This window comes from Pinus tabuliformis, chromosome X (genome assembly GCF_031772625.1).
Source record: "Pinus tabuliformis cultivar Carrire ecotype Pingquan chromosome X, CPIR1, whole genome shotgun sequence".
Taxonomy (NCBI): Eukaryota; Viridiplantae; Streptophyta; class Pinopsida; order Pinales; family Pinaceae; genus Pinus; species Pinus tabuliformis.
In genome coordinates, this window is record NC_142308.1 from 596,593,908 (window position 1) to 596,610,485 (window position 16,578).

Sequence of the window (16,578 nt, forward strand, 5' to 3'; positions counted from 1 at the left end):
AAATAATCTTTGCCATGTAGTGGAACGCCATGTGTCTCAGCAATGCATGGTCCTTGTCGGCCTTGTCCAGCAGCCTCTCTAAGTGCATGTTAACTCTCTCGAGATTGGCCTCCCGATCCTCATTAATCTCTTGCTCCAATGACGTGAGCTCAACTCTTCTCCTTTGCGCAGCTTGGCGATTCTCACGAATGTTTTGTAGCTCCATGATTGCCTGCTAATCCTCAAACTGTTTGTTCCTTTCCTCCAGATATTTCATGTTCCAATTAGCCCTCTCCAGGTCAAGGGATAAGGCTTCGATATCTGATTGTTGCTCTTGGATGATCTCTCTAAGTTTGGCGTTTTGTGGACCTGTATCTGTATCATCATCATGAAGGAGAATGAAGTCGGTCTCTTGTTCACCTGATGACTCACCTGAAGGCCCCTCATCTTGCATTGGCTCCTTGCCTTTGTCCTGTTCCTGTGATGCTGACGGAGGAAGCGAGGCCCCTTCCACCCCGGGTGGAGATAACACTCGCTTTGCCGCTGCAAACAAACGTCTGGTGCCTTTCTGATATGTGATGAAAACCGACACACTAGTAGTCTCATGGCGCTCATACCGATGAGAAGGTTCACCCTCATGCTTAACCTCTGATACTCCCCGTGAAGCTCTGAAGAAATCACGCGAGATGAAATCATCCCAAGTGATGCCCTGCAATCCAAGCTGATGAACCACCAAAATCTTAATAAGAGCAAAATGATAGACACTGTTAAGTTGCTACTGAGGTGTTTTGCACTGTATAAAGGTGGTCATCCTCTCTATGTTCTGGCAAATGAAATACGGAATGTTCATCATCCGTACCCTGGTGAAATGCATGAGCAACCTGATGTGGTAAGCATAAAGATGAGAGAACCGTCCCTCACAGCTGAAATATTTCATGATCAATCTCATTAGTGGAGCATATTCATCCTTCAGATATCGGAACGGGAACACTCTCTTGAGCTGCCTTAAGAAACTGGTTTTGATGTATGGCTCATAATGCTGCCGGTCAATCTTCTGTTTCTTGTGCCATGGTTCACCAATGTTCGGTATACTGGTTGCTACTGAGACGATTCTGGTGTAAGTGTGAAGGTGCCACCAGCCAAGATAGCTTGATCTCCGTGCAAGTGCAGCACAAAAAGACGAGCCAACTCATGATGAAATTGGACACTAGCCACCTTTTGACAAAACTCATAGCATGACTGATGCTGAAAACAAGACATAGCAAGAGGGCAGGCCTGCAATTCTGTAAGGGTGGTCGGTTCTTCTCTAACATGTCTGCCACTCTTATGAGGCCTCCGGGGTGCCTGTTCTTCCAAGGGAGAGTCACTTTGGGTTTCTACCTCATAGTCCGATGAATGCTCAGATGCCATGACTGCTATACAAAATACCTTGAAGACAAGATGACTGTTGTGTATGAACTGTGCTTGAACTGCTCTTTTTGGTGTTGTATTTCAATTTCTGCCACCAAGGGAAAAAACCAATGCAACAGGGACTGTTAGGGATTGTTAGGAAGGGGAAACAATATTGAGGAATGAGAATTATTGGGATAATTTTAATTAGGGAGAGGAGGGGGATTTTATATATGGGAATAAGGTTTAGGGTTTGGGATTAGTTATATAGGGTTGAGGAGATTTTAATAAGGGCTAGGGTTTTGGGATGTTGAATGTAATGTATGATTGATCAACTTGGTGGGGGGTAGGAAATGAGGCAATAAGGGAGAATGGGGAAGGAGGAGAGTCCTTGGTGACAAAACTGTGAGCTCTGAAACCCTGACAGCAAATTTGTTTATGTTGGGTATGAATTTTTGTTTCAACCTTTATTCACCCTTACACCACCATCTCTTATCAAAAAATCTAAAGCAATGTCAAAATAGAAGGCCCTACCTGACAACTCCACGCAAGAGATGAGAAATTTGAAAAGATTTGACACAATTCTGGGCTCTGAACTATGTGCGCCGCGCCCTCTATGTGCGTCGCGCCCGTTCAGATTAACACTGGGCGGAAATCCCCAGTGCGCCATGCTCCTCCACTTGTGCGCCGCGCTCCAACCTTTGACACAGTCACGACCTTTCAACTGCGGTTTGTTCTTCAACCTCCAAATTCGACTTTGCTATAAGATTTCATGAATGTAACTTGGTACAAATGATTTATATACTTGGAGAAATATCTTGCAAGAGTTGGATTTGATTTTTTCTTTCTCCAAAACCCATTTTGTAATGTTTTCACTTTGGCACTTTTTCACAATTAATACAACTCTGCTTTTCACACTTCCTTTTGATTTCTTTGACTAAAATGATGAAATTTTTGGCAATTTTTTGCAGGGGTAGCCGACATGGAATTTGGCTAAGGAGACCAGGGCTGCGCTTGGAAAAATTCACTAAGAAACTTTTGAAAATTATTACAAATGGCAAACTGTTGACTTTTCTTCAAAACAGAGTTTTGAAGAACAATCGTAATCTATCGATATGACGATGAAAATCTTTGAATCACAACTTTATAAGAGCCTCCCTTTGGCCTTGCTGGCTTTATTGGACATTGTTTGAAGACCAAATGACTAATCCTTAGACTTAATGACCGAAATGACTATTGTCCATTAAAAGATCAAACATTGACTGTCATGGACTTTAATACACATTGATGAAAAGACCTGAGTCAGCAGGTACAAGACATGAGGGGAATGAATGATAAGGCCCTTCCGTCAGATTATGGTATGCCCCTAGCGGAATGCAGCTGAGTGAATGGAGCGAGACACCTAAAAATGAAATGCAGAAAGAGTTTTGATCTCTGACGGAGGACTGACAAGATCGACTCTAACACCATACATCTTAGCTTCTACACCTTTCTTTAAACAATCCATCTTAGCTTCTGCACCTTTCTTTAAACCATCCATCTTAGCTTCTACATCTTTCATCTTAGATTCTGTTGCTTTTTGTGCAAGTGACACTTGTTGCACTTGGTCTCGTAATTTTGATATATCATGTTGCATTTCTTCCTCTTCTTCATGAGTCATGCTAGAGCTTTCAGGTTGCTTACTAGGTGTTTGCATTTTCTTTCCTCAGGGCATCAATTAACGATAATAATGCTTTACTATGCCCTTTGAATTCCTTCAAACTAATTTTTCAAACCAAGCTTAAGCAAAAATTAAAAAAAAAACTACACACCTTTTTTCACTTTGTAGGAGCCTGATATTGAATTTGATGTATCTCTGTAATTTCAAATCATCCAATTCTAAAATTGCGACCTGTAGTAGCCCTCTGAGTCCTCTTTCCAATGCCACCAGTCTGATCAAAATTGGATTCTCCAAGAAAGAGTTATACACAATCTCCAAGATGACCTGATTATAGACCTTTCCAGAAGAGCAAACTTGTATGAAGTGCCACGTGTCACTGTTTCAACCTATGGCACTAAAAAATATACACAAGAAACTACAGTCCGTCCTCTTTCTGTACTTTCTTACAAAATTTCAATCCAATGCTCAGAGAGAAAGTTATGACGATTTTCCCCAGGTCAACTGTTTGGAATGTAATTCAGGAGTCTGCAAAAAGACCAACTTCCTCAGATCATATCTCCACAAGTATAGCGGGAAAAGCTCTGAAATTTGGACTCGAGGTTCAGTGCGATTTCATCTCAAATGGGTTTTTTTTTCGCTTCTGAAACATTGCAGAAAATTTTTTATAGCGAAAATGCCACGATGACCTATTTGGAGCAGCAAAACCCTAGAATCCAAAGCTCTGATACCAAATGTTATGAAACCAGCTCACAAAAAGATAGAAAAAAGAGATCAACGCCTTAGAATTCAGCCTCTTCGAGGGGGCAACCTCCTTTACATTACACAAATGAACAATTCTTGGATGATTCAAATGACAAAACTTCCTTTCTATATATAGGAGTCTATGGAGTCACAATATAACCCAGCCGACCTAACAATAATAATATAAAGCCACAAAAATAACAATAGAGGGATTCTATGGGGCACAGTAATAAAAATATGGGGAAAATAGGGGCTCAACAATATTAATAAGGGATACAACTACAATAGTAATGGGGTAATCACTAGTATTATAGGGACCTAACAAATACCCATGTCTTCAAGTTATTCTTTGATTTTTGAATACAAAACTTTGATAATCCTTGTTGCTTCTCGAGGTTTGTTGTCCAACTTCTCTTTGATCTCAACAACAACTGATTTTGTTTTATGCACCAGTTGTTCTTGTTCAAAAATAATTTCCATTGATGTCCAAACATCTAAAATGGTTGAATTTATGTCTATCCAAATCTTCTCCTTAGCTTTTGACAAATTTTGTGCACTGATTGATTCATCCATATATTTTTCAAGTTGTCTAGTGAGCTTGAAATTCTTTTGTACTTCTGCAAGATATACATTATCTGCTTTGATTTTATTATCTTCTTCCTTTTGTAACGATGCTTTAAGTTTCTCAATTTCAATATTCCTCAATGATAGATCTCCAATCGCTTTAGATAATTGGTCAGTTGCATCTTGGTTAGTTGACCCTATTTTAGCTATAGAAGTTCCTGCACTGACTTGCTGTTCTTTTTCCTTCAACAGTTTTTCCATGTGTGCCTCCATTTTTTGAATCTTGATGTCTTGCTCAACAATCATATGCAACATATTCCCTTTTTCTTTCTCTAATTTCCATACTTCTTGAGCTTGAATATGCTCTGTTGTTGGCAATTTCAATTGTTTCCTGAGTGCTTGAATGTCTGCATTCTTGTTGTTAATAAGTTCTTGAGTAGCATTAACATCATTAAGATCCAATCTTAGTTTGATTACAATATCCTCTAAAGATTTTATTCTTGTATCTTTTGCTAAAGATGACATATTTTCTAACTTAAGCTGAGAATGAATATTATTTAAAGAAGCTTTAAGCTTTGAAGTTTCCATGACATAACTTGTTAGGGAAGAATAAGTCATTTCACCAAATTGTATGTGTAGATCAATATGATCTATGGAATGAATCCATTTAGTGCCAAAAGAGAACACTAAAGTGTTGTTATCTTTTGTTGTTCTTGGACTCAGGACCTTTGGCTCAAGAAATGCCAATTGAAATTGTCCTATGTCAGGGTCCAATGCAGACAATAGTCTAGTTTGAGTAGTAGAGGTCTGCTTCCAAAAATTATAATAGGTAGCAGTGTTTAACATTTCATTCTTCTTCTTCATTTCTTTGAATCTAGCAAAAATACTTTGACCACCAGATGAAGGGGAAACAAATATATCAGGAATTATTTCTTCAATTTGCTGCAGAGAAAACACAGACTCACTTGATAACATAACTGTTGTAGACACCTCTATATTTCTGTCCTCTAATGATTCTTCTTCTATGTTCTTTGTCTTTCTCCTCTTAAAAACTTTGAATTCTACTGATTTAGAACCTAAACCAGTAGGAGACATACTTTCACTTGGTCTCTTTAACTCTTTCTCTTTAAGTGTTGGAGTTTCCAAGGTTGTTTGACTAGAAATATGTTCTTCAACCTCTTGCAAATTGTTCTCCTCCCATACTTCCTAATTGGCATATTGTTCAATTTTTGGTTTTGAGATATGAGTATAAGGAGCAGATTTTTGCTCAACTCTAATAGATGAAATTACTCCTAGAGGATCATAATTCCAACTAAAACTTGACTTAAACTTCATTTGGCTCAATAAACTTTCCACCTCCTTATCAACTTGTTTGGTATTTACTATGAAATTATGGGCCAATTTTAGATTTTAGCTTGACTTGGACCTTTTGATTTTTGGATACAAAATGAATTTCATCCATATTCAAACTTTGTCTTATGAATTCTAGAGCGAAAATCCTCATGGGAACAAAAAATGGCAGTTTGTATGGTTGTAACTCAGAACCATAAACTCTAATCTTTGTGAAATTATGATACAAGTACCAATCTCCTACCTTTGACTGTTCACTTAGATGCAAAATCCTTTTAATTTTTGTTGATATCATCAGGACAACATCACTACTAAGGAGACACAATGACAAATATAAAAATTGATCTACAAAATCACTAAAGGAGTAATCTTTTGAATTTTTTCTGACTAAAGATGTCTAGTGAATAACAGACTGTGACCTTCCCTGTGAGTCAATCTTTTGGAGTGGAATTTTAAACCTTTTTGATTGATGATATAAAAATAAATACACCAATACAGATTGATGTTTAAAATATCTTTCTACACTGAACTTCAAAAACTGTTCATGAATGATGTCTAAAATAAACTGACCAAAGTTGAAAAGAACAAAGGGCTTTTTACCAGATGAAAAGACTAACAAAAACCCTAAAATGACTTCATCAACCCATTCATCACTCTGGTAACCTAAAATACAACAAGCCATTGAAATTACTTGTTTAGACATTTCTGGAAAAGTTGTTTAGATATTTCTACTAAAAGGTGAGCTTCTGGTAGATTTCCATCAGCGAATCAACTGAAAATGTATGAAGGGAACTTGGAGGGTTGATTTGCAAGGCTTGGGAAAAATATTTTGGGGTTGTAGAGAACAAAGATTTGCCATTTCTGGCTACAATTGCTCTCTGGCTAGGTAGATAACGATTTTCACACCAAGTAATAAATTCAGGAAAATGATAAGTTTGAGGGAAAATAAATTGTGGTAACATGGATTCCCAAAAGCTAAATTCATCACTGACATCCTTGAATTTATGAATTCCCAATTGTGCAGTTCATATAAATCAAATTCGCATTTGGTTTCTACAATTTTAAAATTAGTATCTACCAGAGGGGGTTCATCTAGATTAGGAACATGGGGAAGCATTGGGTTGTCAATAGAGATCTTAATTTTTCCCTTTTGGCTAGTCATTTCAAATTAAGAAGAGAACAGGGGATTAAGAATACCTGATGATCGCTCGCAGAGGTTTGGTCTCGTGGCTAGCGGACGATCTGTTAAGTCGTCTGTGCCGCTGTGCAGGTCACGAGTTCGAGTCTCGTCTTACCCGAGGGCCGTTCTTGCGGGCTGGGCGGTTCCTCCTAGAGGTTATAGTGGCAGCCGGTGGGATTCGACCCCGTGTAACGCGAGTACGATACCACCGCCGTTGCCGATTCCGCTAGTCAACAAAAAAAAAAGAATACCCGATGATCTGCTGGCTAACTGAAGTAGTTGACTGTGAAATTTAGAAATCTTATGTCCTTGAGCACCTCATCAAACACTGGTGAAATGAAGGAAAATGACAATTTGATGGAGGATAAACTAGTTTAGTAGATGATATTGAATAACCATTATCAAAATTAATGTTTGGAGTGTCACCAAAAAACTATCAGGACATTGGCGAGAATGGATTAATGAATTTAACGATTAAATGGTTAAACTATCAGAAGAAATGGCAGGGGTCAATTTGGCAGAAGTGCTAAAGTGGCGAAAGTGGTGGCAGTGGGATAAACTGAGTTGAAAGTGGGGGGGGTGTGGTAGTATTCATGAGGGGGGTCCTACAATTGTTGAACACGTGACACGTTAGGCTGGGCAGTTTGAATGAAGCAGCTTTGCGGACCCCCCCTTCCTTAAGTGTCAGGAGTGTAGGGGAGTCCTACAATCTATCGTTGATCATTGATTTCGGTGAAAACAATCCACACCATTGGAAACTGCGTGACATATAATTGTTGGCGACATTTTGAAAATAATACTTAAACAAACTTTATTTGTGCTTAAAATTTAATAAAAGAGGCATTTATAAACATATGCCAAACTTTATCACATAGTGCAAATAAAATAAATAAAAAAATGTTGTGGCAAAACCATACAAGTTAGAAATAAATTACATAGGTAAAAAATAGTACAACATCAGCTCCATCTGGTGACTTCTTCCCCTTGCGGGATGCTGAAAACATGCTGATCCATGTGCCTTTTGCTCGGGATATGGAGTTAATGCTATAGAAAATCACACTTGCTTTTGAAAATATAAATCACACCGTTTATTTACAATGATAATGAAAAACACATGTTGAGTACTGAATATAATGTTTCAAATATTTCCCATTGACTAGCAATGAGAAATATTCTCCTTTTAAGTTCTGAAGAATGAATGTGTTATTCCATTTGATTTCTGCAATTTTGAAAGGTCCTAACAAGAGATTATCAAAATGTCCATGTTTTCCTTTCTCTTCTCTTCTTGTATCCCATCTTAAAACTAGATCTCCTTGTCTGGAATCTCTCTCTATCGCTCTTCTATCAAATAGACTCTTCATCTTACCTTGATACTTTAGGAGTTTATGTTGAAGTTATTCTCTGTCATGATTTATTCTTTTTGAGAAATCATCAATTTCCTCATACGAATCATTTAAGAGCTTCATAACGGGAAACACCAATTGAGTAGGGAAAATACTTTAGTGCCATAAACAAGTTGGAAAGGAGATTTACCATTAAATCTCTTGGGTGAAAATCTATTTACCCAGACTGCATACTTCAAATGAATATCCCAATTTCTTGTATGATCCGCTAACAACTTCTTAATGACTTTAATCAAGCTTTTGTTTGGTGACTGTGCTAGTCCATTTCCTTGTGAATAATAAGGTGTAGAATGATGTAAAGAAATTTGTTATTTTTGACAAAACTCGATCATTTTAATGGAATTAAAAGCTTGAGCATTATCTGCAATTATTTATCTTGGACAACCAAACTTGGACAAAATGTTTTCTTCAATAAACTTCATAACTACAGAGTCAGTTGCATTTCTTACAAGAATAGTCTCTACCCATTTTGTGAAATAATCAGTTGTTGTTAGGATCCATCTATGTTGATTACTAGAAGAAGGAATTATTTCACTAATGAAATCAAGGCCCTATTGTAAGAAAGGAGCTTCAACTAGTACTGTAATAAGAGGGAGAGAAACCAATTTTTGTTTACTTGCAAATATTTGGCAAGGAATACAACTTTTTTACTTTCGAACCAACTTGGGCAAACAATTTAGGCCAATAGAATCCTGCACTCAGTGTCTTGTGTGCAGTTTCTTTCCAAGCATAGTGGTCTCCACATACTCCTTCATGAAACTGCTCAATTATGCCCTCTGTTTCACTTTCAGTCAAACACAACAAAATAATGTTTAATGCATCATTCAAATATAGGTTTGCATTGAGTATATAGTACTTCATTGCTTTAAGTTTAAGAGACCTGCATTGATTTATGTTGAATTTAAGAGGACATTCAGAATATCTTAGAAAATGTAAAATATCTTTATACTAGTCTAATAATAAAAAATTCTCATCAATATGCAAAGGGAGTGGAGATGGCACTGAACTAGAAGAAGGTTCCTATGGATTCTTCTCCTCCGGAACAAGAGAAGTTTCTTGTGGATTCTTCTCCTCCAGAACAAGAGAAGTTTCTTGTGGATTCTTCTCCTCTAGAACTCCTGAAATTTGCATAATTGAATTTATGCCCAAAAATTTACAATTTGATTATGCTAATAGCTTAGCCAATCCTTGTCCTTTTTCTAGTTTTGTTGGTTTGATATCCAAATCAAATTCCAAAATTTTGGCTATCCATCTTCCTCTTTTCGAATCTGTATTAGGTTGTGTTAACATTGTTTTTTGTTGCATTGTTGGGTACAAAAGCTATTATTGGAGAATGCAACACATAAATTCTAAAAGCTTTCAAAGCTTGGACTAAAGCATACGCTTGTTTTTCATTTATATCATACTTTAGTTCAACATCCCTCATGACTTTACTAAAGAAAGTAATGGGTTGCTCATAATGATATTCATTTTTCTGTAACAAAATTGTTGCTATTGTACTGTATGATGTAAAAGAGAAAATATTGAAGGGCTTTGAATAGTCTGGACTGGCTTATACTGGTGCTTTTGTAAGTTCCTTTTTTATTTGTGAAAAGGAAATATAGCTCGGGAGTTTCATTTAACTTCATGATTCTTTTTAAGCATATTAGTAATATGAGTAATTATCTAGCCACTGACCTTTAAAATTTTGTGGGCTCAACTTCCCCTTACATTAAGGATTTTGTGGACTTCATTAAGAATACCAAATCCATCCTGATTGATGAGAATGACATGTTGGTCAGTTTTGACATTATTTCCCTTTTCACCAAGATCCCTGTACCCGAAGCTCTTCACCTGATATCCTAGTTAGTTGACCAAGAAACCCTCAACTTAATCCAAATTTTCCTCAACTCCACCTTCTTCTCTTTTAAAGGTACCATCTATGAGCAGATGGAAGGTACAACAATGGGTTCCCCCCTGTCTCCAGTAGTGGCTAACATCTTTATGGAACACTTTGAAACCAGAGCTCTCAACTCTTGGCATCTCAAACCCAAATGTTGGTTTCAGTTTGTTGATGACACCTTTGTCATTTGGCAACACAGATGCCACACCCTTGATGCCTTTCAGTCCCATCTTAATAACATCTCCCCGTTTATCTAGCTCAATATGGAATTTGAATCCAAATAATCCCTCCATTTTTTAGATGTGCTTGTTACTCGCCTCCCGAATGGCTCCCTCTCTCATCAAGTCTATAGAAAAAAGACTCATACTGAATATTATCTCCATGCCCTTTCTCATCACCGCCCATCCCAATAGTCCAGTGTTCTCAAAACCATCTTCTCCAGAGCTTTAAAAATCTATGCTCCCCAGAGTCTCTCAGTTGAAAAATCCCATCTAGTCAAAGCTTTCAAAGCCAACGAATATTCCTCTACTCAGATCTATAAAGCACTCCAGTCTATTGCTCACCCTAAACCTAGAAATCTGGATCCCTCTCCCTCTTGTGGCCAAGTTGCCCTCCCTTACATTAAAGTGACCACCGATCTTATTGCAAAAATTTGGCTAAGAAAAACATAAAAACTGTATTCAAAACCCTCAAGCAATTGTTCCGATCACCCAAAAATTTATTAGATCCAATGCTAGGATCATGGGTTTATAAAATGCCTTGTTATTGTGGTAAATCTTACATTGGTCAAACGGGAACATATTGCTGACACCAACCATAATCGTCTTTCAAAGTTTACCATTGCAAAGCACTCATATAAGTCCAAGCACTTAATTCGTTTCAATCAATAAAAAATTATTGCTTCTACCCCTTTTTACCATTCTAGTATTATACGAGAAGCCCTCGAAATCGAGAAAAATCACGATAATTTTAATAGGGAAGATGGTTACAAGGTCAGCCAATCCTGGAAACTCGTCATCCACCATATCACCTATGGCTCTTGACCCGACCCTAATCTTTGTCTCCCTTCCGATCTACCTCCTTTTTTTCTCTCCCTTTTGTTGGTCAACTTAAAGAATTTTGGTTCTCTCATCTTTATCTCTCAAATAAATTCTCTTCATCTTCAATGTTTCTTTGACCTCTTAGCCCTGTAAAATTTATTATTACACTCTCTTATTTAATTCTTAACCTCTTTAATTTTCCAGCTTTATTTTCTGTCCATCAACCATAAAAAAAAGAGAAAATATTTGTTGATCCATTAATCTCCCTTCATCTTAATAGTCCTTAATTTAATTGTCATTTGAAATTTCATGATACCAAAACAAATTTATATAATTTTATATGGCATTAATTTATCTAGGTTCCATTTTTGAAAATTATGCATGTAATTTCAATTCTTTAATTGATTTGAAGTAACCATTACTTATTAATCTTCTTTTTTAATTTAACAACAAATTTCCTAGTACTACTTGTTCAAATCTTGGTCCATAATTAATCAATCTCAATCATTATTTTAATGAAGAAAATGGTCAAATATTAGATATAATTTCCATTTTCGAAAAATTATTTATATAATTTTTATTCTTTAATTAATTTTAACTAACTATTAATTATTAATCTCCTATTTCTTAATTTAACAAAAAATTCAATTATCTCCTCCCTTCCTCTATTAATTTCCTTGTCCTACTTTGTTCAAATCTTGGTCCATAATTAATAAATCTCAATCATGATGTGACTCGTCAAATATTATAATTCTCAAATGTGATGTTGGTGATATATTATTTCTAATATTATTTCTACCTCTTAACCGTTAATCAACGAATACATAATCTAGAAAGGTTCCTATAAAAAGGCACTCTAGCACTCGTTTACTCTCAAGGCTCTTGATGGTCCTTGATGATGGATAGAGTTCCCATCCGAAATGTTGGACGGATCACATATATCACACAGTTCCCTTCTGGAAATCTATAACAGTAATATATTTTACAATCTCTACATAATTAGGTATAAACATTCTCAAGAAATTGATTTTCCCTAAAAATGATTGAATTTATTTCTTTGTTTTGGGCAAACCGATTAATTGAATAATTGATTCTCTTTTGGGATCTATTGTGACTCCCTCCTTTGAAATGATATTGCCAAGCAATCTTCCTTCTTTGAATGCAAAAAATGATTTCTTGGGATTAAGAGAAATCCCAAACTTTCTGCATCTCTCAAAAACTTTCTTCAAATGTTTAGTATGCTTTGCATCAGATTATGGAAATACAGTCAAATCATCAAGGTAAATTACTATGAATATATTTACCTTACCAACAAATGCCAAGTCCATGGCTCTCTGAAAGGTTGCACCAGCATTTATTAGGCCAAATGGCATCTCAGCGTACATGAATGTACCCCATGGTGTTGTAAAAGTTGTATTTTCTTTGTCTTCTTTTCTTACTAGTATTTGATTGTATCCAAAAAAACCATCTAACATTGAAATTATGTTAGATCCTGCTACTCTCTGAAGTAACTAATCCATCTTTGACAATGGGTAATTATCCTTTGAAAATCTGTTCAGACTTCTAAAGTCAACACACAAGTTGACTTCTCCATTCTTTTTCACGAGATTAACCAGATTAACTATCCATTTAGAGTATCTTAAAGGAATAATGATTTTTGCATCCAATATTTTCTTTACTTCCTTTACTATTATTGGCACCAGGATTGGATTTATCCTTCTCAATTTCTGTTAAAATGTTTTGGCTCCTGGTTTCAAAGGAATCTTATGTTCAATAATAGATGTATCATAAGTTTTCAAATCTTCATACTTCCATGTAAAAACATATTTATATTCCTTAAATAACTGAACATATTTGTCTTTAATCTCTTGTGTTAGTGTTGTTGATATTTTAATGTTTCTAATCTCTTCCTTTGTACCAATATTGCAGTCTTGCACATCATCTTGTTGTGAATTTAGCACTGAAGGTTTTACAACATCACTATGGTCAAACAACCTTTCCAAGGGGAACTAATCCTTTAGGAATATGATTGTTGGATACCTGAATAATCTCATGGTCTGCTATTTTTTGTTTGAAATTTATTTATGAGTCAACAATATTTTCAATCATTGTTTCATTTTTTTCTTCTTCAATGTGTAGGCAAGAAAAATTATCAATAGCATGCATAAGCTTTTTCAATTGCTCATCATCTTCAAATACTTGCCAATGTTTTACATTATCAGGGATTGAAGGTCTGTACCTAACTTCAATCTGGTATTGCAACTGAAAAGATTCTGTAACTTTGAAAGTACTTGCAGAAACTGCCAAAGAGTTTGCTTGCATGTTATCCTCTCTTGGTACGACTTCAATGTTAAAAGCTTGAAAGTAGTTTTCTACACAATCCCATGTCTCATTTCTGTAATATTTTAATATAGGATGTTTTGTTTGACAGAGATTTCTGACTTGTTTCACTACTAATTCTGAATCACCAAATACTAACAATCTCTTAACTATATTTTTTTTGGCTAGTTCTAATCCCAGCATCAAAGCTTCATATTCTGCTACATTGTTTGTTGCCTCAAAATCTAGTTTAAAAGGATGAGTAATAATTTTCTTTTCAGGTGAAATTAAAACAATCCCAACTCCATCTCCTTCTTAACACCCCATAAAAATACATCTTCCATACATCATTTTCTAAATACTGAGGAATATTTACAGTGTCTTCAATTCTATTATGTACATTACACTCATCATTTACAGCTAAAATGAAACACCCTAAATCTTGGTCCACAACATATATAGGGTGGTTTACAACTTGGCTAGCATTGCATACCATATTTATGAATATTACTTCTTTGTAGACCCTTAGATGTTCCCCACCATAGAATGGAATGGTAGCATATGGCATATCCATTTGTAATCTGCCTCCTAGTTTGGCACATCAGGATATTGATAACAACATACCAAATTTTGGAGGAATATCGGTAACTACTATATCCATCGCAACACTTTTAACAAGAATATGTGCTAAAGTTACCACCATATCTTTGATAAGTCCCAAACACTGCACTTTTTTTGAATCAAATGTATATAAATCATGGTAGGGCCTTATTACTTGCGACTGAAGTTGATCCATAATAATTGTGGGCATAATATTATGAAATGGTTCAGAGTCTAGCATGCAATTATAGAGAAGACAATCATGAACCTTTAAAGTGAATTAGAAATGAGGAACACTTTCATCTTGAAAATCCAAGCTTGGACCAAAAATAACAGAGGGTTTTTCATCTTGTAAATTGATTACATCCCCTTCAACATCCACACTTGAAGATTGAATCCATTTAGACACCTGTTGTTTATAACCAAGATTTCTCTTGAGTCCTCATAAAGGAATTGGAATTTTAACCTTTTTCTAGTTCCTTTTCTACATTAAAAAATGGAGGAATAAGTTTTTTGTTGTCAACTCACTTGATTGTTAATTTTGAGACTGTGAAGGAGGTGTTTCGACAGTTTTGTCTTGTGATATATCAAAGTTAACTTTCTTAACAAGTCTACCTATACCTTGTTTTAGTCTTAGATTAAATCTTTTGTTTAGTCCAACAATTAGAAATTTAGAAAAAATCTTGATATTTAGAAACTTCAGAAGATTCTATATTCTAAACTATAGGCCGAACTTGATTCACACGGACAATAGCACTTTGAAAAGAATGATCACCAAAATAATTCATGTCATCTACCATAGGTGTTACTTCTAACACATCTTGATCATCTATTATAAATGGAGGCTGAATTTGTTGACCATTATTATGTCTTTCCCTCTGTAAAATTTATGGCTAAAAACCTCTTATATATGTTCCAGTTGGCCTATTCACATTTTTTTTGTACTTGTCTAGGTTGTGTTTCCATCCTTGACATTCTATTAGACAAGTTCCTCAACATTGAAGTGATTTCATCAATTTTATGTTCCTCTTCCTTAACTTTCAAAGATGAACCAACTTCTACTTTAGATTTCAATTTCCTTTCTGCTTTTTCTGCCTTTGCTCTCAATTTACCTGATGCTGCTCTGTTAGCTTCCACCTCAATTGCATCAGTTTGCATGTCTTCTAAGGTTACCATTTTTCTTTCTCTCAACATTAAAGCAAAATCATCATCAAATGCTTTAGAAAATCTAACCTTGGTTGCAGTGACTGGGTGTTTACAATCTGCTGACATCTTATTGTAAATTTCACTGAACCTCTTAATAAACTCTGCAACAAGTTCACTAGGATTTCTTTTGAGGTCTTCAAATTTTGTTAAATAATAAACATGATCTTTCTTTATTCCCCACTGATTAATGAAGATATTTGTTAATTTTGTCCATGTATTAATAGAATTTGGTTGTAATTGCCTGAACCAAATCCTAACATTTCCTTCTAATGATTGAACAAACAACCTCATATAAACATCTTCATGTTCTATGTTCACATTATGTGCAAAATACGGAAATGAAGATAAATAATCTTCTACTGGTGGTCCTATTTCCCCATTAAACCTAGGCATATGTTTTAGATAACTGTCAGGAAAAGCATGAATCTAATTTGTTGGTGGTAGCACTAAAGTTGCATACTTGGTTGTCACAATAGGTCATATCCCAACCATTTGTTGATGTTGTGAAATTGATTGTCTAGGGGATAAAGGGTTGCTAGAAGATGGTTGTCCTGAAATTATAGGCTTCTTTGAAAATTGAGGATGAATAATTAACTTTTGAACTTCAAGAACAATTTTCTCTTGATCTTCAAAAGCTAAAGGATTTGTATAGATTTTAAGCTCCTCTTTAGGCTTGTCAGAAGTAGAACGATAAGTGTGGATAACAAAGGATATAAAATATTGAGGTTTAATCTTAGGTAATTTTTTTTTTAAGCTTTGCTTCCATATAAGACAAATCTGAAAGGGAGACATGAAGTTCAAAGGATTCAAGCTGATGAACCAACAAGGCAGATTGTAGATTTACTCCGTTAGAAAGGAGTTCTAATACTTTAGGTGGTAAATCAAATAAATCAGAAGGTATGGGAATTGATTCAGACTGTGAAACTAATTCAGGTGGAAGAGAAGTAGAAGTAGAGGCTTCAAGTCTACGTCCGAGGGAAGAAATTTGCGCAAGTCTTTCTGGATCTGATAATGGAGTAAAGAGTTGAGGATCAAAATGAGATCTGGTATGCCTGTGTGAATCCATATTTAATTTATGAAGTCGCCAGGTGAATTTTCTTAGCCTGCTAGCCTCTTATTCACCATTAAGAGGCAAGTCTTATCATTGTCCCAGTGAAATGAATTTCAAACTTCATTCCCCGACAACGACGCTAATCTGATGTTGTTTCTTTGTAGACAGTTCTAGGCTCGGGAACTATGCCAAAGCATCTAAATGAGAATTTAAT